Source organism: Amblyraja radiata, chromosome 30 (assembly GCF_010909765.2).
Source record: "Amblyraja radiata isolate CabotCenter1 chromosome 30, sAmbRad1.1.pri, whole genome shotgun sequence".
Taxonomy (NCBI): Eukaryota; Metazoa; Chordata; class Chondrichthyes; order Rajiformes; family Rajidae; genus Amblyraja; species Amblyraja radiata.
The window spans coordinates 12,030,122-12,055,343 of record NC_045985.1 but is presented as its reverse complement, the minus strand read 5'-3'; positions in this window follow the sequence as shown (position 1 = coordinate 12,055,343).

Genomic DNA, 25,222 nt, shown 5'->3' with positions numbered 1-25,222 from the left:
TTCACCTTTTTCTTGGCAGCTAACTTTACTCAAAATAGTTTCCGAAAATATAATTTACGGCAATGTCTTCTCAGAATATATTACGAAATAAATCTATCATTGATCATCCAGGGTGTCTTTCTTCCCGATAGTAATATCGTAGGTATTCTATAGGTAAGTACGAAATCAATAACGGTTCGGATTCTAAAAATAGCTTGCCTTTAAGTTTAGTGTATATTGTTTGTGGTGGCATGATGTCAGAGGGAGCTGTGCTTCATTGCAATCTCCGTTATTGGAAAAGTACGTTCGACAAGATAGCTATATCACTTATGAAAGCACGGACGGCCACTCATAGGGAATAAATCAACTGCCATTAAAATCAACATAATATAGCTGTAGCTGACACTGATTACTTGTCTTAATGACTACAGGCCTGTCGCACTGACCTCTGTAGTCATGAAGACACTCGAAAGGCTTGTGCTGGCTACACTTGTCGCTTTACCTTCCGCCTCGACTCGATTCAAGGACCCAAGCAGTCGTTCCACGTGCGACAGAGGTTCACCTGCATCTCCTCCAACCTCACCTATAGCATCCGCTGCTCTAGGTGTCAGCTGATCCACATCGGTGAGACCAAGCAAAGGTTTGGCGATCGTTTCGCCGAACACCTCCGCTCGGTCCGCATTAACCAACCTGATCTCCCGGTGGCTCAGCAATTCAACTCCCCCTCCCATTCCGAATCCGACCTTTCTGCCCTGGGCCCCCTCCATGGTCAGAGTGAGTACCACCGGAAATTGGAGGAGCAACACCTCATATCCCGCTTGCGCAATCTGCACCCTAGAGTCATAAACATTGAATTCTCCAATTTCGGGTAGCTCTTACTGTCTCCTCCCCTTCTCAGCTCTCCCTCGGCCCTCGGGCACCCCTTCTTCCTTTTTCCTTTCTTCTCCCCGCCACCCCCTATCAGTCTGAAGAAGGGTTTCGGCCCGAAACGTTGCCTATTTCCTTCGCTCCATATATGCTGCTGCACCCGCTAAGTCCCTCCAGCACTTTTGTCTACCTTCGATTTTCCGGCATCTGCAGTTCCTTCTTAAACACGTCAGGTTATTCTATCTGTTCCAATAAGGAAAACCGTCAAAATGGCATCTCCGGTTGCAACGCCAAATTCCAAATGACAACGATAAAACTACGATTTCCATTACAGTTTCGGTATTATTAAAAACACGTATTCAATATATTATTATGCAAACAAGGAAGAACAGTCGTATCATATTCCAGGGCACTTAAGCCAAATAAATATGTATTTTTACCGGTTTGAGTGACAGGCGAGAAAACGCTCAAATCACCTCTACATTGATGACTCCTGATGTGTCAACGGGCATAAACTGTATGTGAATAATAAACCACGAAGTGATACAAGCAGAAACAATTCATTCATCTAATATCTTGCGGTGGTTTCTTCAGTCATAGTAAATATATTTTTGAAGCTTTACAGCTATTAACTCTATACTAGCAATTATGAAGGCACGTGCTAAACGTGCTTGCATTGATATTTCCAGAGCCGGCAGGAATGCGGTATAAATGCAGTGTTTCACTCCACATATTTCATCAATGTCTCCGTTGCCAAATACCTGAAAATACCCCTGATGTTTTCAAATTTTTACGTAGAAATGTATTTTTAAATGTATTTCTCCGTGTTTTTAAATGTTCACATAATTCCTCGTTTATCCTCGAAATTGAAAGTTAAATCTCTAGAGGAAACTTTACCATGTCATATCCCAATAAAAGTACATTATCGGAAATCCGTTCCGCTGAGATGTTCAATCAAGGATACACACAAAAAGCTGGAGTAACTCAGCGCGATCGGCAGCTTCTCCGCAGAGAAAGAATGGGTGACGCTTCCGGTCGAGACTCTTTCTCAGACTTGAACCGGTACTGCTATTTCTAATGTAAATATCTTACCATACATTAATTCAGTTTACTTAGAAGGACAGCGCGGAAACAGGCCCTTCGGCCTACCGAGTCCGCGCCGACCAGCGAATCCCTCGCGCTTACACTATCCCACAGCAGGAACAAAATATAATTACCCGAAGGCAAATAACCTACTCACTTGGATGTCTTTGGAGTGTGTAGGGAACCATGAGATCCTGGAGAAAGCCCACGCGGGTCCTGGGGAGAAGATGCAAAGCCCGTGCAGACAAGCACCGTAGTCAGTCTATGGCGCTGTAAAAAAGCAACTCCACTACTGCGCCACCGAGCCGACCCTTCTTGAAAAGTAAAATTCAAAAAGGAAGGGAAACTAGTCTTGACAAGCATCTAGCTGATGTAACAACGTGCATTTTTTCTAACTCACGTTGATGATAATGATCAGTTTGCGCTTGCGAACGTTTCGTGTTGAAATGTGGCGGATATGCGACTCCATTTGAAAAAAAAACGTGTACACTATTTCATTAATAACGAAGAGTGAGAGGGATTAATGTCGAAGAGTGAGAGGCATTAAAAACAGAACGAGTTTTTTTAGGAATTTTCCATTCACAGTGATTTATTAAAGTCAACCGCTCGTCTTAATATTTTCTCATTGTTCTGAATTCCACAGATGGTTCGTACCAGCAACGTGTTCAGAGTCACGTTTCTGCAGGAAACGGTGAAATTTGCCTCGGATCGTAACCTGCTGTAGAACTAAATAGAGACATGTTCTATGGTTTAGATACATACAGTTCTACATACATTACTTATATTTGTATTTTTAACCTAGCAACGCCAACAACAACAGCGGACGACAGTGGTAAGCGATGATGTAAAGACCATTCCGCGGTTGAGTTGGACATTCAGTTACTGTCGCATTGCTGCAGAGTAGAATCAATAGAAAGAAGGAGGACGTTTTGTTCCCGATTCTCATTGCATGTGATGCTTAATTGTGAATACTGGCTAATATCAAGAACATTGAAAGAACAATATTTGAATCTGGTGTAAGAACATGTTCTTAGATAACCAATTAAGACGTTAGCCTAATAAATAAGGTCTGACCTAAAACGGACGAGTCTACATGCCATACATATTAAAACAAAATTAATAGTCATGCAAGGAACACAATCATCCCGCAATCCATGTGGTATAGATTGTGATGCAAGCATTGCAAGAAGATGGCAAGATGGGAAACAGCTATGCTTCAGGTGGAAATTTAGATAATTACTGCCGCCGTTGAAATGAATTGTGAAGACCATATTAAAAACTAAATTAAAAACTATTCACTGTGTCTGCAGATAATTAAAATGTATGGGGCGCCAACATAATCTATAATGCTAAAATGTCAGGTATTTTCCATTGAGAGGAATGATTGAAAATTGAATAAAACCATTAGCCCCACATACCCCCCCCTCGCCATTCCACACACTCTTTCCCCCACAACCCCTCATCCACAACCCCTCCCTGCCCACACACACCCGTCTCCCACACATACTCTTCCCCCACATCGCCCTCCCCCACACCCCCCCCTTCACCCCACAAACCCCCACCCCACAAGCCCCGCCCATACACCCCCACAATGCGCCCCCCCCCACACACACAACACAACACACCCTCGCCCACACAATCCCCCCCTCCCACAGCCCCCCCCCCCGCCCACACAACCCTCTCCCCCACAACCCCTCTCTCCCACACAGTACCCCCCACTCCCCACCCCCCCCCTCCCTCACAAACATTACACAACCACGTGCCCCCTCCTAGGCGGTTAAAATCCCATACGAGCTCCCTAACCAGCGTCACCCCATTGGAAACAACACCATCTGGAGCTCGCCTCCAGATGTGGAAGAATAGACTAGCCACTGTCCCTATTTCCACCAAGGTGGGCATACCAGCAGCAGTTCGCTTCCCACCAGGTGCTGATGAACATTAGCTGAACTGGAGATGTCTCAACCGACTGCGAACAGGGGTCGGGCGGTCAAGGTTGACCATGCACACATGTGGCTACAACCTGTGACTGGCACACAGACCCAGACAATGCAACACCTACTGCAATACCCATTGCTGGATAATCCATGTACTACTGCAGACCTTGCACTTAACATTCAAAAATCGCAACGATGTGTACAGCAGTGGCGAGCCACTGTACAGCATAACGACACGAAAGAAGAAGAATGAGGTAATGAACTGTTTGTTATTTTGTTACGCAAACTCCTCCCAACTCGGGTCAACATAGTTTGCTATTGGCATTCACATATCAATTCATTATGCTGGAATACACCAGCAGATCTGTAGCATAGTTCATAAACGTCAGGATCAATATGACGATACATCTTGCCCGCAAATATTTCAACAGCAATTTGTCCTTATTTAAAAAAACGTTTGTTTTCACAACAGATCGAAAACTACAAGAAGTAGTAGCAGGTGAAACACATGATATATTTTCTTTTAAATTAAATCGACCAAATAAACATGCTACCAAAATAACCTGCTAATTGGCATTGCGATCGGATGCAAAACATAATTGGAACACTCAAAGAAAACTCGCACGTTCACCCGAGGACCATCATAAAGGGGGTGCCAGAAGTCAACAATTAACAAGGGTTGCTGGCACCACCAGGCATTGACACTACTCATGTACCATCCTAACTGATCTTTTAAGGAGCGTATCAGTCTGCAACATGAAAGCATATCGAACCAATTATATTGATTGTGAGTCGCACGTCTGAAAGCAAGTGAAAGTAAGACCTGTGGCAATGCTGTTTTTGCTGGACCTCCCTTCCTTATGACGGAAATTCCAGATCTTCCATCAGGTATCAGATACCTGAATGACCAATATTATTCAATTTCACTGGGAGGATCTCTTCGATTGCTTTATATTAGATTGACTGATTTATGTATGTTTTATCTGCAACAACAAATAAGTGCAAACAGCATATTCCCAGATAAGAAGAAAGCCAGAAGTCCTCCGGCCGAGTAAACTCTATTTACATTGGAACGCCGTCGTCATTAGTAACATGGGACGTTTTGGAGGGGAACGGCGTGTGATGAACCTGGATGACTGGTGGCTTCGTATGTGCAGAGCCCAGGACTTTTGAAGTAAATCTGAAAAATGAGTTTGGGCTAAAGTAAGATTTGATTAAAGCATATATGTGTCACGCAATTGACGAACTGTTGGGTGTGAAATTGTAGCCTTCAACGTGATAGTTCATCCCGTGTCTTTGCATTAAATCTGCATCTCGGTATTCAGTTAAAAAATGAATGATGCCAAGGAAGCAGAAATTGGGCAGGATATTATATTAAATGTAATCAATTTCCCCGAATTTAAATTGTTTGTCACAATGCATTCCTTCGTCAAGTGCTACATGATTTATCGTGGAATTGGTGTGACATGGGTATGGTGACCAATTAACATTCGCCCAAAACAAAATAAGCAAACAAATGAGGTTCCTATTAAATTCCAGACACTGGAGCGCAGGCACGGGCCGAATTTTCAAAGTTAAGATGGAATTGCAATATCATTATATGTGGAACAATTGCAAGGAAACTAGATGCAATGATTAAAACAATTTCATTTTTAGAACTAGCGACTTTGAAAGAAAATATCAAAATGTCAGGTAATTAAATCCGATGACCGAGTTCAAGTGATGTGTCATTCAAATTGATCCGTTCATGACAACGTTATTACAAACGGCCAACCTCATCGCACACAGTCTGAATATTAAACGTGTGTAATTATGTTTGTTGTCGCTAGGCAATATTCCTACCCATGTTTGCACCTGAAACAACTTCACGGTGTCGGTCCATCACCCATGATCACAATGAATGGCGGTGCTGGCTCGAGGGGCCGACTGGCCTCCTCCTGCGCCTATTCTCTATGTTTCTATGTTTCTATGACTAGATAATGCGAGGTAATTTTCGAACATATTACCTCACTGGAAGAGTCGTAATCACTGTTGCTGCAAAACGGACATAAGGTCAGACGTGTGCCTGCCAAGCAGACACAAGAATATTCAATATTAATTTTCATCGCAGTAGCTGTTTGTTATACCTTGCAAAACGTTCCAAATGTAACATTCAAGAAAATAAATTCGTTGTGTTACCTGATGATAATATCTAAAGCATATTACATTCCTGTGTTGTTGATCCGGAAAATCATATTTGAAGTGGTTGAATGTTATGCGTTATTTCAGTATTTTACTTAAAATTATATTTGCCTATTTGTTCATTTTTGTTATTATTTCAGCGGATGGATCACTTCAGGCGAAATTCAGTGAGTGGCACGTGATTGTTTCTGCAAATAGATCAAATTATACTATTCTATCTCACCGTAAACCTTGGACAAAGTGTACAGCACTAACATGTTCAAATCATCAGGTCGGTGGGGGCGCTGCGAGACGGCTGCCGTGCCAGCAGCGTGTTAGTCAATTCTACTTTTTCGTCTTTTTTAGTATGTCGAAATGTTTGTTTTAATGTCTCCCGGTGTGTCTTGTGTGTGGGGGGGGGGTGGTGAGAGGGGTAAGGGCGGTACTGCTTTCGGTCGCCTCCTCCGCGTTGAGGTGACCTTTTCCATGTCGCCTCCCTCGCGGCCAAACACCTTTCCAGGAGAGGGGCCCGGAGCTCCAGCAGCGGGCGCAGCGTGAAATTTTCATCGCGGAACGGGCGTGCCCTCGATTGGGCTCGCCAGAAGGGCGTGCTCCGATAGCTGTCCCGCGGCAGCCTGAAGTTGTGGTCTGCGGAGATTCCAGCTGGCGCGGCGTCCGGAGCCTGGGATCTCTCGTCGGGGACCACGGAGGAGAAGAGGTCCGACGGCCTGCCCGCGGTCTACATCGTATAGAAGTCGCGGACTGAGGTGCTTCTAACCGCGGGCGCGGCGGGGACTTAACATCCGAAGCGGGATCCCTCACCGGGAATCCCTGGAGAAGAGCTCCGACCGGTGGCCTGCGCCCCATGTCATCTTCAAGCCGCTGTTTCCGGTAGATTGCCTGTAAATCTGGCCGCACGCAGCGGCGACTGCGGAGATTTATGGTCCCGACCACGGGGGGAATGGAGGAGGACTGACTAAACATTGTGCCTTCCACCATAGCGATGAATGCTGTGGTGGATGGTTTGTGTTAATTGTTTGTTGTGTTTTGTGCGTTCTTTTTTATTGCACCGCTGCTGGCAAGTTCATTTCACTGCACTGCATTGTGTATGTGACGAATAAATCTGACAATGGACTATTATCCACATGTACTCCAATCCATGAGTAAAGTTTCTGTAGCTCGTCCCAGTGTTGCCTCGCAGAAGGAGTCTTTCAATTGGTGCAATTAGCTTGTTTCATCCAACTAATGATAGACGCATCTTACTAGTTGTGTTAGCATAACGTCCATTACAGGTAGTATATTTGCGGTCGTAATGCACAATGTTGTTTAATGCACAATTCATTTAACTCAGACGCTGAGAGGAGTCACGCCACAATGGAGTGATATATACCCAAAGTATAATCTGCAAAGCATTGACACCGCATCATTTGTGAACATTAAGCCACAGTGGCGCAAATTGCATTTCTGATATTCAACCTTTAAAAAAAAAGTTATTAGCAAGAAGGTGTACTTCGCGGTATTTAGATAAAGAACAATATTATGCAGAAGGAGGTTAATAGGACCGATTTGCAGCTGTGAACATTTCCCTTACCAGTAAATGTCAGCCTGTTTTTTTAAACAAACTTTCTATTTCTCAGGCTGTATTTTTTAACAAAATTTTCAGGATATTATCAGCGGATATAAGCATTCATTTGATTTAGCTTATACTGAACTTTAACCTAGATTCTAAGGGACTAATCGGCATTGAAATGCTATAAAAAGCAGTGATGATCCAAATTATCCACACATAAAGAAGTAGCAAATCCGTGATTCTCGTTTAAGCTTAACTCAATTTAAAGCAATGCAAAATTACCACGTGTTTTTTTGTAACTGTGCATTTGTTTTTCTTTCCTTAGTGGAAACACTTATGCAAATGAAAGGTCAGCAAAGTTCAACAAGCATATGTGTGAAAAAGATAATAATGACCTTTGTGATAATTTTTAAGTACAGTATATATGTTAAAACGAGTGTTTCGAATATACAGAGCAGAGTGCTTTAAACACACATATATAATATACCTCAAAACAATATTTTCAACTTTGTTTGAATTATCTAAAAATACGCATATAATTGTTTGATTGTCGAATCGTGTGACATTAATAAAGGATGATGTAATTACATGAAAATGATCAGATTTGTTTATTTTGCTGGAAGATAATCTGGCACTAATAATTACGCACATGCAATATTACATTTTAATGTGGATAAATGTGAGGTTATCCACTTTTGTTGCAAAAACAGGAAGGCAGATTATTATCTAAATGGTGTCAAGTTGGCAAAAGGGGAAGTACAACGGGATCTGGGGGATCGTTGTTCATCAGTCAATGGAAGTAAGCATGCAGGTACAGCAGGCAGTGAAGAAAGCGAAGGCACGTTGGCCTTCATAACAAGAGGAGTTGAATGTAGGGGCAAAGAGGTCCTTCTGTGGTTGTATAGGGCCCTAATGAGACCACACCTGGAGTATTGTGTGTAGTTTTGGCTCCGTAATTTGAGGAAGGACATTCTTACTATTGACGGAATGCAGCGTAGGGTCATTCCCGGGATGGCAGGACTGTTATATGCTGAGAGATTGGAGCGGCTGGGCTTGTATTCTCTGGAATTTAGAAGGATGAGAGGGTATATTATTGAAGCATCTACGTTTGTAATCGTTTGGACACGCTAGAGGCAGGAAACATATCCCCTATGTTGGGTGAGTCCTGAACCAGGGCCACAGTTTAAAAATAAGGGGTAAGGCATTTAGTACGGAGATAAGGAAACACTTTTTTAACACAGAGAGTTGGGCGTCTGTGGAATTATCTGCACGCCCAGGAATTTAAAGTTCTTGGCCCTTTCCACCGTCGACCCGTTGATGAAAACGGGACTGTGGGCCCCCATCCAACCCCTTCCGAAGTCCATAAAGTTTGGAAGGATACGGACGAAATGCAGGCAGGTAGACTAGTGTAGATTGGGACATGTTGGTCTGTGTGCGTCAAAGGGCCTGTTTCCACACTCTATCACTATGTCTCTAAACATAATTGTCAAAGTACAATCATATTTACGTCTTCTGTACGAGCAATGTAATTGTTCGACTCCTCTCTTTTTCAGAACTGCAAAGAATTAGTCGACGTTTTGGTAAGTAACATGACACTTTCCTATCATTGATCTCTTACTCGCAATATGATAAATCCCAATTCATCGAACTATCTTCCATGCAATATCGAAAGGTTATTATTCTGACGAATACATTTTCACCGCTTGCATGCAACATAGTTGCACGTTTACACAACTCGATTGGTTAGCGCCGACTGCTGCAATGATAACAGTCCAATATGGAAACACTTAATACAAAAAAACAGTGACTCCTAAACATGCTGATGCAGCTTTGGTAATATTTGGAAAGGAAAAATAGGACAATGGCACTGAAATATTTTCTTTCAACAATGTATTTGTCATTTGTAAATTAGAGTTACAAAGAATTACACCACTAGATGTCGCCAGTTAAGACTTAGTTTGTTTTAGGTGTTGAAAGGATCTGCAGATGCTGGTTTATACCGAAAATAGACAAAATATACAGGAGTAACGCAGGCAGCATCTCTGCATAGAAGGAATGAGTGACATTTTGGGTCGAGATCCTTCTTCAGACTGAGGGTCATGGTTAAGGGAGACACAGGGATAATAAGTGTAAGGTGTGAAAACGAGACATCAAATGGGATGCGGCTCAAGGAAAATGAGGAATTGTTAAAAAGAATGTGACGGCGAAGCATACAGAGATACAATTTAATCAGGGAGACGTTTTTACTTTAGTTGTTTTAATTTTGCCTTGGTTGTCAACTATACAAGCACAGTATATCCCCTCTTCGGATCGCTTGCCTTGTCGTGTTGAAGAGGCTTGCGTGCCCCCCTGATTCCGTGAGCGATGCCGTCCGAAGCGCCAGCTTTTGATAGCCCCCCCCCCCCTCCCCAACCCCACCCCCCATGGGAAAAGGTCAAGAATGAGGGACCAGACTAGGAACAATCCAACCTACAAGTCCTCAACGGCGGAACAGGCGGATCAAGTTACCTTGAACTTAATGACTATGAAAGAGGGTGAAGGCTGGAACAGATCTATCAGCTCGAATCGTCGTCGTTCCCTTGCCAATGGAATTAGTTGAATGATTTTTGAAAGACCTTGTGCTTATTGAAGTGCAACATCAAGTACACGTTAAAAAAACACACGCACGTGCGTCTTCGTTCTGTGAGCATAAAAACAACTGGACGTAGACCATCATCCTCGACCTCAAGGGAAAGCCACCATTGTATACCCGACTTTCGTGGACGATTTAAAATGATGACTTTCTACGTATATTTTATTAACCTATTGATCAATTTTGTGTTGCACTTTCAGAGGAAAATGTTGAAACAAAGCTGAGAGGTAAATCTGCTATCTGCGAGTGTGTGCATCACTAATGCCCCTGTCCCATTTAGGAAACCTGAACGGAAACCTCTGGAGACTTTGCGCCCCACCCAAGGTTTCCGTGTGGTTCCCGGAGGTTGCAGGTGGTTGCCGGAGGTTGCAGGTAGTGGAAGCAGGTAGGGATGTTGAGAAAATACCTCCGGGAACCTCCGGTAACCGCACGGAAACCTTGAGTGGGGTGCAATGTCTCCAGAGGTTTCCGTTCAGGCTTCCTAAGTGGGACAGGGGCATAACAAACACATATATTCTATGGATCTTTAAATTAGATCTGCTGCGTTAAAACCGGAATGCACGGCAAATATTAGTTGAGTAGGAAAGAGAATAAAAAGTTCCTGTCTGTTCGATATATTTCCCGCGAAACCGGGAATGGTCAGCAAGCTGAAATCTTAACGTCTATTCTCTCTTCGTGGAAACTAATTGATATGTGTTCTGTGTCTTTCTATTACTTCAAGTTTTTAGTAGCAAATGTAGCAAAAATGCCTTGGTCAGGAGTATTTCAGTGAATGTCAAACACATTTTGTGAAACATCCTCACCGTCAAGCAATTTTTATTTCTTTCAAATGAAGTAGCCAGTTCCCGCTTCATGCGTTTACTTCTCAAAATCTGGAAAGTGCTATCGGCGTACCATAGGCCCCGATATCTTCTCACGAGATAGAATAAAGAAAACGTGGAGAGGGTTCTGACATAACAAACGATAACATGGAGGAGGATGGCACTGCACACAAAAGTGAAACTGTTTGTTGTTTTCTTTTGGTAGTTTTCCCCCAACAGTTTGCAGACATCTGTAATAAAGTATTCATAAACTATGTCCCAGTCAAAATTCCCATATTATAATTATTTGAAGATTAAGGTTGATATGATCTCTTGTCTAATTTTTATCAGTCGCAAAAACACTCGTCGTGATTTTACAATCCGACAGTTAGAGAATCCGTTATCATAGTGCATCGGCGATTAGCAGCTACATTTCCATAGAGCTGAAGGCACCATAACCATGCCGCAAATACGACCTTCTGCATTTCTGATCTGCACACGCACCCAAGTGACGTCTATTATGAAATCAACATAAAAAATATGTTTTAAAGAAGCAGCGAGCAGGCAGAAACATAGCCACATTTATTTTTTGTAGATAGTAAAATAGAACTGTTGATGATCACGAATTTTTGCCATTGCTTTGCAGAAATTGAATCGCTGAATATGGCACTGCAGAACGTAGGTGAGGGAAATACTTATTGAGATAAAGGAAACAGTTCACATTTTGTTCATACGACGATTAAAAAAAGTTAATAAATAATTTGACACTGCACTGTCAAGGGCATGACTTTGATTGCCAAAATTAAAGAAACCAATTAAATAATATTTAATACATTGAGGAGAATAACATAATGTATCTCTATTTTCATAAAAGGCGTTGCCATTCAAATGAATAGAGTCGTGCTTCTTCATGCGTTTCCCATCCTTGGAAAATGCAATTTATTCCCTCGCCACAAGATATTTTCCCCAGCTCAAAGAAGGAGCGGATCATCTAAAACGTGTTCCAAATTTCGACTTGGAAGAATCAGGCGTACTCTGAGCTGTCACACGAGGAAGATGACAGCAATAATTCTGCTCATAACTATCATGTAAAAATGAGCAGATTTCAGCGGCACCCACGGCTGCTTGACATGTACTAACACAGGTGGTTGCCGGAGGTTGCAGGTGGTTGCCGGAGGTTGCATGTAGTGGAAGCAGGTAGGGAGACTGACAAAAACCTTAGGAAACCTGAACGGAAACCGCTCGAGACTTTGCGCCCCACCCAAGGTTTCCGTGCGGTTCCCGGAGGTTTTTGTCAGTCTCCCTACCTGCTTCCACTACCTGCAACCTCCGGCAACCACCTGCAACCTCCGGCAACCACCTGCAACCTCCGAGAACCGCACAGAAACTTTGGGTGGGGCGCAAAGTCTCCAGAGGTTTACATTCAGTTTTCCTAAGTGGGACAGGGACATTACTAGTACGACTTTTAATCGTCTATCCGATGACATTTTCCTATTTCTAATGGAAGAATAATTATGGTTAGCTTAGTCACATTACAGATTCATATAATTATGTATGACTTGTCACGTGCTTTATTCAATTCAATATACCGATGAAATAATGTTTTACTCCATTTATATAACATAATCGATAATTTCAGTGAATTTTAAGTAATCTTTCGTGTTCCTTCCAAGAAAATATATTGCGCCGGAAAGAATCAGGTATGTAAAATATATTAATAGAAAGTATATATAATCATTGTTACTTGGTTTGCAATTGCCTAAACCTCTTCGTCACGATATCTTAATTAATTAATTGTTTATAATCAATTAATCGTCTTTCTGTCTTTGCGGTAAGTGATTCTAGCTGCCATCAAACTGCGAAGCTACTGTAGCTGCAATTTAACATCATGTTCGTATTTACTATCGTTTTAGAGCTGGACGCGAAATGTAAAACTGCTGGTGAGTAATTGTATAATAATGGGAACCAAATGGACGAAGACTGTGCATGTATGTACTGAATCATCGGTTGTGTTTGTTCGCGCTGGGAATAAGGAACGACATGCGTTGGTCTCGACCAGATGTGTGTTTTAATATGTGCTGCTACCACCCTAATAATAGGAAAATTGCAAAGCATGGGACTCCTAATTCCTTTATAGCAAAATGAAAGTTGGCAGCACACCGTGATAATTTCGAACAACTTGACCTCTTCAAGGGTATTTTGTCATAAGATTATATCAATCCTCATCAAATGGAAAAATGCTCCTAAATTTAAAATGATCTGGAAGCTGTGAATAACATTGAACACATGTCTATTAACATGCTTTCAGTTCAGCACTATCTCAGATCTTCATTGCAGTAACAATCTCGACCTTTTACCGCCAAGTTATGGATCGATACTGCAATGAAGCGGCACCATGAGCACTGAAACACCACTTGAGCATTCATGCTCAAGCCAACGATCGCATACATGTCGACTCTATTCCAGTTCAATGGCACTTTACACTGGGTCAAATCCTTTATTCAAATCCATACACGTGTTCAAGATATGCATTGACACGGCATGGGTTTTACAATAATGCAATAGACATATTCTAAGTTCTTCCTCAAAACGTGGATCGAATGGCACGAACCTGGAATACTGTGACATTTTTCGAGATGCGGAGTGATATTTCATTCCACGTTCAACTTTATTTCAGATTTTATTCAGACATTATCAGTTGCTTATTTTTTTCCTTTTTACGCGCAGATGAACGGACTGATGACCTCCGAATGGGTAAATTACGTTGCACTTCTGAAATTGAAATTGTATTCATAACAATATTACTAAAAGTCTGATCTTGACCAATTCCTGTCCTCCTGTTTCATGATTTTAGAAAAAAAACGCTGCCACTTACGGCTGTGGTTTTTGGCCATCTTACTCATAGTCCCCCTCCGCTGCGTAGCACAAGAGCATTTTTCCCAACGATGAAAAATAAAAGAATTATTAATGTTTTTTAAAACATGTTGAGATTCTCTCTGCTGCCCCTGATGGTGGGAGGGGGGAGGGACTATAAAACCCGGAAGTGTTGTGCATCATTCAGTCTCTGCAAGATGGGGGGGAGTGAGAGGGTCTCGTCTCTCAGTCTCAGCTGTGAATAACACTGAACACATGTCTACTAAACTGTGAGTGCTGTTTTACTGACCTTGAGTGTCCTTAATGTGGTTTGAAAATGAAAATGTGTTTGGTTGAAGTAAAAGCACAGCAAATGGTTGCTGTGGGTTGGGTTGAAGTAAAAGCATTGCAAATGGTTTCTGGGGTTGGGTTGAAGTAAAAGCATTGCAAATGGTTGGTGGGGGCTGGGTTGAAGTTCCAGCACTGCAAATGGTTGCTGGGGGTTGGGTTGAAGTAAAAGCACTGCAAATGGTTGCTGGTCTAAACTTGACAACTTCCTGTTTTTACTGTATATTGATTTTAGGTCAAACGCTATCACTTCAGTCTATTTTGGCATCTTACTCAGTCCCCCTCCGCTCATCAAGTGGAAAGAATTCTTCCCATCAATGAAATATAAAAGCGTTATTAGTGTTTTAAAAATGTTGAGAATGTCTCTCCTGTCAATCACGCCATGAAGGCCACACCTTTTCCGGTAGGAGGGGGAGGGATTATAAAACTCGAATGTGTGGGTGTGGCTCAGTCTCTGCATGATGGGGTAGGGAGAGGTCACGACTCTGTCTGAGCTGTGAATCAACTGAACACACTGAATGTCAACTGAACTGTGAGTGTGGAGTTTTGTATGGTTTTATGAGTGTTTTCTGGTGGATTCACCTTGCTTGCAATGGTATAAAACTGCATTTGAATGTGGTGGCCTTGCACCCTGCGTGAAATGGTATGAAACCACATTTGAATGTGGTGGCCTTGCACCCTACATGAAATGGTATGAAACTGCATTTGAATTTGGTGGCATTGCACCCTGCTTGAAATGATATGAAACTGCACTTGAATTTGGTGGCCTTTCACCTTGCTTAAAGTGGTATGAAACTGCACTTGAATTTTGGTGGCCTTGCACCCTGCTTGAAGTGGTATGAAACTGCACTTGAATTTGCTGGACTTGGATCCTGCTTGAAGTGGAACGAAACTGCACTTGAATTCGGTGGCCTTGCACCCTGCTTGACGTGGTCGGAAACTGCATTTGAATTCGGTGGCCTTGCACCCTGCTTGAAATGGTAGGAAGCTGCACCTGAATTTGGTGGCCTTGCAGCCTGCTTGAAATGGTAGGGAAATGGATTTGAATTTGGTGGCCGTGTACCCTGCTTGAAATGGAATTTCAAGGAATAGCCGTGAGTCAACTGCCAGCCCGCCAGCCGTGAGTAAACTGCCAGCTCATCCAGCTTGAGGGAGTGAGCTTCCACCCCAAGAATCCATTTGGCCCACAATGTTCAAACTAGCCCTCTGGAGATCAGTCCCTTCAGCCCACAACACCCATAGCAGCGCTGCAGAAAGCCCCAACCCCCCACACTGGCCACCAATATTGGAATTTTTGGAGAGGTGGAATATTGCGTTGGGGGACCAGCTCTCCCGTGTGAACATGGGACCCAACGGGTCCCACTTCGTCTAGTATATACTACAATTGTTCATTGATGCACTAGTAAGATGTTCTGTTTTTGTTTCAATAGAACTTGACACGCTGCGTCAGACCAATAGTTAGTATGAAAGTCAAATTCTATCGCGTTGGTGGAGAATAAAGTGTTGCAATTATTGGCCCGATATCCCCTGTTTCACAACATCGCTACATATACGCGTTACGAGAACTGCATTAATCAAATTGAAACGAACACGGAGAGACAACCATGTTACAATAAATGTAAACGTTGTAAAGAGATTCCACAGCAATATTAAGAGACTGGTTTTGATAGTTAGCAAAAGCCAAAGCTAAAATGCATCTTAACTAACGGTCCCCATTATTCTAATGGATGAAATAAAAAACGAATTTAAGCAAGTCACAGAAACAAATCTAAAGGAATAAATGATTAATTTTACCCAATGCGTCGCAGAAACAATGTGCTCTAACTTAATGAACTACAATGACAATCGGAAAGAATAAATCAGTGATTATCAATTTGATTCGAGGGAGATCATCATGCCCCTACCATCTTTGTAAAGCATTGTATTACTGTAGCCGCCGTCTTTGGGACCAAAAACAATGCACACGACCGACGTTTTGCACTTCTTGTGTTTCTTGTGCCTTTTCGTCGTGGTGGTGGAAGGATTGGTGGAAATGGCGCCGCGACGTGAAAGCTCTTTCAGTGCCCCCACCGTTATTTTGAGGAATGGGCAAAATGGAATATATCACATTGAAGTTAAAAAATATGTTTCGTACATTCTGGTAGCCAACTAATCAATGTAAGTAATATCTGAGAGACGGTTTACTCATTCTGATACCTATCCTACTATCTTAAGAGAAGAAAAATGCATTACGAGATTCGTGAAGAATTGCTGACGGGAGTTCTTATTTATTTCTGCAGAGGAGATGATGGACAGAAAAGACCAAGGTAAAATACGCATAAAATACAGACGACTACATATGGTTGAATATCTCAATATGTTAGTCAATCTGCAGATTCACTCCAACATTTGCCTTAAAAGTAACGATTTGAAAAGTAAATTATTTTGGAACAGTAACCTTAATTTGTAAACTGTGCCTTCTAATTAAATGTTTAATCTGCTGTAGCTGGGACGCGTCGATTGCGCAGATCGCGCAGAATAGTATACTCTGAAATAATGAACAATTCACGTAATCCTGTCCTCACCCCCCGAATTTGTTAAGACAAAGGCATCATGCGGATTTCCGAGGAATGACGAGACCAATGTTACTTAAGAATAAACATGGTGTGAATAAAAATGGCACACTTCTTTCAGGGGATTGTGGATAAATTATGAAGTCCGATAAAAACTAGGTTTGAGCAACATGAATTGGGAATACAATGTAGTATTGACCATTACTAAAGATAATTGTTTTATGCGATTACACAACGTAATAGAATATTTCCGAGGACGGAAATAATTCCATCCCGTGCGCTCTGATACATGGCAGAATGCACTTAAGACATAAAAAGGACCAATATAAAATTTGCATAAGCTTCTCAGTTTCCGGGAAGTGGTGTGCAACATGTGAGCGTTGCCACATGGAAAGGTTTCTTGCACAAACAGTAAATTATAAGTATCAAATGTATTTACCATTTCCGAAAAACAAACATACAGAAATGGGTCACTTAATGCCGTTCACTTCCCATTCATTCTAGAGTTGGAAACACTGCGATCTACTCTCCAGGATACAGGTGGGTAATCAAAAAATACCCACCTTCTTTTTTTCTGATGAGGGTCGTGACATTGTAATGAAACCAATGCATACCAGCCACAATACGCTTCTTCAGTGGTTGGACAGAGCAGCTCATCAATTCGCATAAACTTCTCCTAACAGATTAATCAGACCAATTCTTAACGAGTTGGTCTCCATTTATTGATTATTTGGAAGCACATGGTGCAACAAAATCGTAAAAAACAACTGTTTCAGGACTGGGTGAGGGATGGTCAAGAATATAAATACTTATCTCCTATCTCCTACTTGTATTCTTTCTTTTTCTTTCTCTGTTCTTTTTTTTACCTCTTTTCCTCACTTTCTCTCTCTCTTCCCTTGTCTTTTTCACACACTATACATCACATGTTTTCTATCCTCTATTATCTAGTCTCTCTTTCTCTCTTTCATTAAAAAAAATGAAAAAAAATGAAGCTGTACATAAAATGTAACATGCCAATATATATTTGGCATCTGAACAAAGGTGCCACATTATTGTACTTACTTCTAATAAATAAAATTAAAAAATTTAAAAAAATTAAAAGTTAAAATCAATTCGAACAAACGACATTCTTTAGCACGTTTTCCACATCTACATAAAGTCATGGTGTATTAATGTTGTCGCCGTTATTGTTTAACACACTGTATCAATTTGTGAATGTGATAATAAATGTCTCTTGAACTCTTGGTTCAATTCAAGACTATTGGATACTTTCATTACCTATCACCACAACAGCCTCGCTTCTAGAAAAGCATCCGGAACACGAGTAACGCAGATGATGCATCTTGCCTCAGAAAAAACATTCTCCATCAGCCACGTGAAAAATTAATCTAAAACAACGATAGGTCAATATAGTCGCGCAGAAGATATAGAATAAACATGTAATTATTTTCAGAGAAAGAACCCTGACAATGCATATTATAATCTACTGGTTTGAACAGAAACATAGCTTCCTAAATGGAATAGAAATGTGTAAGTGGCTCAGCCGAGAAGAAATATCTGGAAAATGGAGAATAATTCTAGAGAATGTAAAAACGTCCAATTTAGCAGGATAATCTATAACGATGAATCATGTCATGTAAATGGTGAGAATTTGCAAGGTTCGGAGAAGGTAACAATTCTGGGCACTCTAATGCGTGATTTATAAAACAGCTACTTTACAGGCGATTGTATTTTGGAAAGCTGGATGCATGTTAAAAGATATTGCTCTGGAAAATGAATATTAGTGTAAAGTGACCATGCTTCAGTTTTATAGCACGTTCATGAAATAACCTCTGAGGCAGATTACCGGTTTCTTTTTTTTGACGAATGATGTAAACGTGTAGCAAGCTGCCCAGGGAACCTTTGCGGCACCGATAGCTATCGTACACCTCCTAAACGAGGGAAAGTCAGTCAGGCCATTTTAGAACCTCCGGGTGATTAGAAGACTGTTGAATTGATAGAAACAAATAATATCTTGGTGCTCTTTATTGGAAGTGGAAAGCATATTTCTACCAGTGCGAAAATAGAGAATTATGAATCCATTCAAAAATAAGATTGTCTGTTTTAATATTGTGGTGAGATTAATTAATTCTCTCAAGTGTTACGAATTTTCGGATCGCTCTGCGTAGTAGATGTTCGCAGAATGGGGGTTTAATATTTCTAAAGCAGTGGAAGAAGATTATTTGATACGCATGTACACAATGGATTCCGCGCATACAAGATAATTTAGAATTGCGATTACAGTCTAATTCGTCGCAACATCAGCTCGAGTGACCTGTAACGCACGAGTGTTCTTATATGTGTATGTGTCTATATCCTTCGATCAGTTGAAATGTTGACTTTCTTCATTAATGGTTCTACGTATGTGCACTGCAAGAAAAAAAAAACACAAATCGCCACAAATAACTATTCAATTTACAGACTACCAGCTGGTCGTAACTAACTCAAAAAGATAATTCGCATGTAGGGCGTCGGGACAGAACGCGAGGGCATTGGAAGGATGCTCTCACGGTAAGAAGGGACTGCGAATACTAGATTAAGCCGAAGTTAGACACAACTCAGAGGGACAGAATTAATCTCTGGATAGAAGAAAAGGGTGATGATTCTGGTTGAAACCATTCTTCAAACAGCTGTTCAAGTACATGCCTTCACGGTGCGCAAGAACATATGAAGAAGTGTGGATCATAGCTGGATAAATAAATTTGCGTCATATTTAATTGTTTTTAGTCCTTTTCTTATGCAGCTCTCACGATACTGCAATCTCGGTTTTACGTGGAAATACCTCAGAACAATGGATTATCGACTCCAAAAACGATGACATGACCGCCTCAACTCGCCCTCTTGATGTATTCAGTCAAAGGCCTCACATCACTGGGGACAAATTTGATAGCAACATAGACACAATAGTTCATAGGCACAATTGCAAAACATTACACTAACCCAAAATTGCTGTGTGGTTTCCCACCCGTGCCTGTCGGCAGGTTATGTCCCTGGAAATGTCTTCTGATTTCGGTTTGTTTATATTCAGGTGATGAAATTACTTCCAAAATTACGACATATTATTGAAACAATTTAAACATTAATCTTATCGCCCTAAAAATAGGAGTCCACCCGAGGGTCTTTTAGTTATGTAATTAAATACTGATAGTGCAAATAATAACATGAAATAACTCTCACATACCGCTGTTCATGTTTTTCAATAGAAATGAAATTGAACAGATATAGTGAAGGTAAATTACGTGCAAATTTGTTTGTTAAGTGTCGCTTGAAGGATTTTGATCAGTGTATTATTCTTAAATCCAACATGTACAAACTATTGTCAAATTCTGCTTCATAATTGATATTATTGAATACTTGAATTCATTAGATCAGCACAAGCAGTGTTCGATCAATGGTGAGTAATGCGTAACATAGTTTAGAAGTGTAAATAATGCTACACTTCCATAAGTGCACAGGAGGCATATAAAAGCATGGCGAATAAAAAATAAAGACGAAAATTATATATGCATCAGTTACATTGGAATCTGAAACTGAACATATACGTTTCCTGGCAGCTTCCTGTCAGGCGCATTTGCTGATAGATTGGCGTCAGTGTTCCATATTCGTCCTAATTGATTTCTCAAGCTTCATCAGTGCAACACTCATATAATTTCCGATTTGAAGTATCCTAATATACAAGAAATGTGGGACATGTTGAGAAATTACTGTAAACTGAAGCCAGAGTCAGTGTGGGATTTAAACACATCTTCAATGAGCATTTAAAACTTAGCAGCGTTGAGGACATCAGGATATCAATGCATCCTGGCTGCTCGAATTGAAGTGCTGGGAACGGGTGTTAGTATAAGGGTTATGGAGGGGTGTAATTAGTGATTCTGGCTTGCGTGTGATTGGTTCACATGCATCATCAATCTACATCCTTCCCCCTTGGGATTAAGTGTGGAAAGGGCACCCATGCCATGGAGTTAAACATACTCGCCATATATGTCTGGTGGTTCTTCGCTTCTAACACAAAGTCAGCGTATAATCAGAGATTCAAGTTCGGAGATCGAAGATCAGGCAATTCTATATGTGCTTGTTTACGGCTGTGTTCTGCTCCCTTTCATAGAGGTATGCCAGGTAAACCCCTTACAAATATTCACCAACTATTGTACTCTGGAAATGTGATCCCCGTGAATAAACATCCACGAGGCAATGTAAAATGTGGACCTCCTCCCATAGTGTTAAAGCTTCATCTCAGTTGAATTGAACCACCACCACAAATGTGTGAGCGCTATCCTAGAAAAACTTAGCAAAAGTTGGTGGACCACATGGCTTCAATCCTACTATGAAGGTTATCGGACATGAAGCCTATCTGCCAAGAAAAAAATGATATAGCACTAAGGACTAAAGAAATCAAGGGATATGGGGGGAAAGCCGGAACGGATTTTGGATGATCAAATTGAATGGCGGTGCTGGCTCGAAGGGCCGAATGGTTTACTCCTGCACCTGTTTCCTATGTTTCTATATTTCCATCATGCACCGTTAATGTTTGTGTAGATGTTCCTTTAACATAGTGACCTCACCACTACTAACCACTCCCTGTATCACAAGTATAAATGTAACCTCCCCACCCCTTGATCTCTCTCTAGCTCGTGTGACGGACCACGTACAGCTAGTGCAGTATTGTTTGTGAGTTACTAATAAAAGTAGTAAAGACAACAGTGCGTTATTGAAAACTCTTTACATGGTGTCAGAAGTGGGATGGGCAATCGTCACGCAGTGCTGAAAGTCGCGTCTAAAGACATCCCAACGGTGGGCAATGTCCGAGTCGAAGACAAGAGGATCTGGTTTGCGGCACGAGGTAGCCATGGCACGAGAGATAGAGAAGGGTAGGTTACTGGGTCAAATAAAAAAAAACAGGATAACAGGAGAACAGGAGGCGCAGAGTCACGATTGTGACACCATGTAAAGAGAATCAATAACGCACTGTTGTCTTTACTACTTTTATTAGTAACTCACAAACTCACAAACAATACTGCACTAGCTGTACGTGGTCCCTTCACCACCACGCCGTCGTGCAGGACGAGCTCATCGCGGACCAGGAAGTACGGATCGGCACCGGCAGGTAGAGATGAACGACGGTCTGGCCAGCCCTGCCTGATGACGTTGGCAAGCTGCTGCAGGGCAGGATCCAGGGCCGTGGTGTTTGCCTGCTCGAAGTTCAAGGATTACATCCTGGGCAACAACTTCGTTATCGAGACTGACCACCAGCCGCTGGTCACCATCCTGAACAAGCCGATACACGCCGCCTCATCCCGCCTGCGATGCTGCAACTTCAACGCTTCACCTTTCAAATAGTGTACCGAAAAGGCAAGGACATGTTTGTGGCCGATACGCTGTCCCGTGCACCCCTGCTATCCACTGCCCAACACCCATACGAGTCCTCCGACCTGATGGTGCTTAACCTTAACATTGTGCCTTCTCAGCAGATGCAATCCCTGGTCAAGCACACTGCCCTGGACCCTGCCCTGCAGCAGCTTGCCGACGTCATCAGGCAGGGCTGGCCAGACCGTCGTTCATCTCTACCTGCCGGTGCCGATCCGTACTTCCTGGTCCGCGATGAGCTCGTCCTGCACGACGGCGTGGTGGTGAAGGGACACAAGGTGGTCGTGCCCGCTGCGCTGCACGCTCACTATTTCGAATCCGCCCACCGCGGTCATCCTGGGGCCGAAGCCACTCTGTCACACGCCCAGAGTCAATTCTACTGGCCCGGCATGGCCGAATACAACCGGGACAGGGTCTCCGCCTGCGCAACCTGCAATAGCCTCGCCCCCCGTCCGCAACGCCAGCCACTTCTGCAACAGCCTGCCCCTGAACTTCCATGGATGGCCCTCGCCACTGACATTTCGAGTGGCGTGGCAAGCACTTTCTGGTCCTTGTTGCTTCTTATTCCAGCTGGTTCGAAGTTGATCAGCTGCACTCCCTCTCCTCTTCGGCCGTCATTGGCAAGCTGCGCCGCCACTTCGCAACCTTCGGCTCCCCGGCGACCCTCCAATCTGACAACGGCAGCCAGTTCACCAGTGCCGAGTTCCGGGGATTCGCTGCCAGCTGGAACTTTCGTAATTTCACCAGCAGTCCAGAGTACCCGCAGAGTAACGGCCTGGCGGAGCGCGCTGTCCGCAGTGCCAAGGACTTGCTGGAACATTGTAGACTGTCCAAATCCGATTTTTACTTAGCCCTTCTTAATATCCGCAACATCTCCCGCGACGCTGCCCTAGGCTCGCCAGCCAAACGGCTGATGTCTCGCACTACGAGACCTCCACTCCCTGTGACCCAGCGGTCCCTCGTGCCCTCTCTCCTCCAGCCTGCTGCTGTCCAGGAGCGCATTGCTCACAAGCACGAAGTGCAGAAGCGCTTCCACGTCCAGTCATGCCGCCCCCTTCCGCGTCTGTTCCCCGGCCAAGTCGTCCGGATGCAGTCCCCCTCAGGTCCCTCTAAGCTTGCCACCGTTGTCGGTGATGCTGGATCGCCGCGCTCCTACCTGGTCAACCACGACGGCACCATTTACCGGCGGACCCGTCAACATCTTCGGCCCGTCAACGAGCCTCCTCCGCCTCCTGCCGTCCCTTTCTCCCCTCCCCTGAACGAAACTCTGCCTGCCGCCCCGCTAATGTCTCGGTCCCTGCCTTCCCAGCTCTCTCAGCCTCACTCGCCGCCTGCTTCCTCCAGCTCGCCTGCCCGTACACCCGATTCCACCACTATGTCCCCGCCTCTGCCTCCGCCGGCTCCTTCTCCTCCGGGTTCCCCGGCTCCTTCCACCACTCCGGCTGCTGCTCTTCCTGCAGAGGGAGGAGATGGCGAGCTGCGGACCCGGTCCGGCCTACTGGTTAAGCCGCCTGTCCGTTATGGTGATTTTGCTTAGCTGTATGCTCCTCTGCTTGTTTAACTGTTTGCCTACCTGCTCGTAGCGCATGAGACGTGGTCGCTATGTCACTACTGTATTGTTTGTTTCCAAGGGAAAGGATGTAGATGTTCCTTTAACATAGTGACCTCACCACTACTAACCACTCCCTGTATCACAAGTATAAATGTAACCTCCCCACCCCTTGATCTCTCTCTAGCTCGTGTGACGGACCATGTACAGCTAGTGCAGTATTGTTTGTGAGTTACTAATAAAAGTAGTAAAGACAACAGTGCGTTATTGAAGCTCTTTACAGTTTGCCCTCTGTTCCGTTCAGAGACATGGATTGACATATATACCAGGTATCTCAGTACGAAGCAGATGTCACATACTCTACGTATTTCCAAACTATTTGAATGATAGGAAAACTAATCACAATGCCCTCTCCCAGGTCAAAACCACAACCCCGAGCATCTGAATAAACCATGCTTTATTCAATTCCTGGGTGGGAATAATCCTTTAAATAAATTAACAGAAAGAAAATTGAATGCGTGTTTAACTGCACACATTCCCCAAGTGCATATTCCTCTGTCGGTTCACTCAGATATTACCAAGGTTATAGATGCCGTGCCGTGCAGTTACTTCTGTTTTATTCCCAACGATATATTGAATCATACTTTGATTTTGTTTTCTTTTCAGCACAAACACTCACAGTGGGTAAGACAAACGAAAATATTTACATTCAATTAATGGTATTTTCAAATGTCGTACGGGAGATCGGGTAAATTGTAATCTCCGTGAGATTTCAATGTCCATCAAACACGGTGTGGGGGGGGGGGTTGTTGGAGCAATGAGATTTTCGGACAGTTTGTGGAAACGATTGATAAAATCGACGGTTTCTGTGTCCGTGCTCTTCTCATGAACAAAGCAATTATTTTCCGACCGCACAAAGTCCTCCATTGGATATTATGTTGTTCTTTCTAACTGCAGTTACAGAATTGAGACTTTAACTTATTTTAACCTTACAGAAAATGAAACTCTGCAGATAAAACTCGGTAATGTAAAATATGATTCGGAATGTTTAAGTAACGTAATCATTTTCATGTTACTTGTGATGCAATTTCTCTCCTTGCAATACTGAAGAAAATTACCGGCAGCTGCAATCCGAGTTAAAGGGCCGAATTTCATTTCACCCAAAAGAAATCGAGAGGATGTAATTTTGAATTATATTAACTAAACTAACTGATGATGAGATAAAATGCACCAATAATATATAACTGGCTAGATTTCTTCCATTTACTGTAAGGATACATGAATCGACAGGTGGAAAATACATCATACAACATTAAACAGTATATATTTGGCATATTTGGCCGAAGAGGCAGTTCCTGTGCACACAGGAACTGCCTCTTCAGCAAAATATGTCCATGCTTTGTCCATGCTTTGTTAGTCTGTGTCCAAGATGGCTGTCGGAAGAGAGAGTGGACGCTGGCGCGCTTTAGCTGCCGCTGCTCTCTCTTCACAT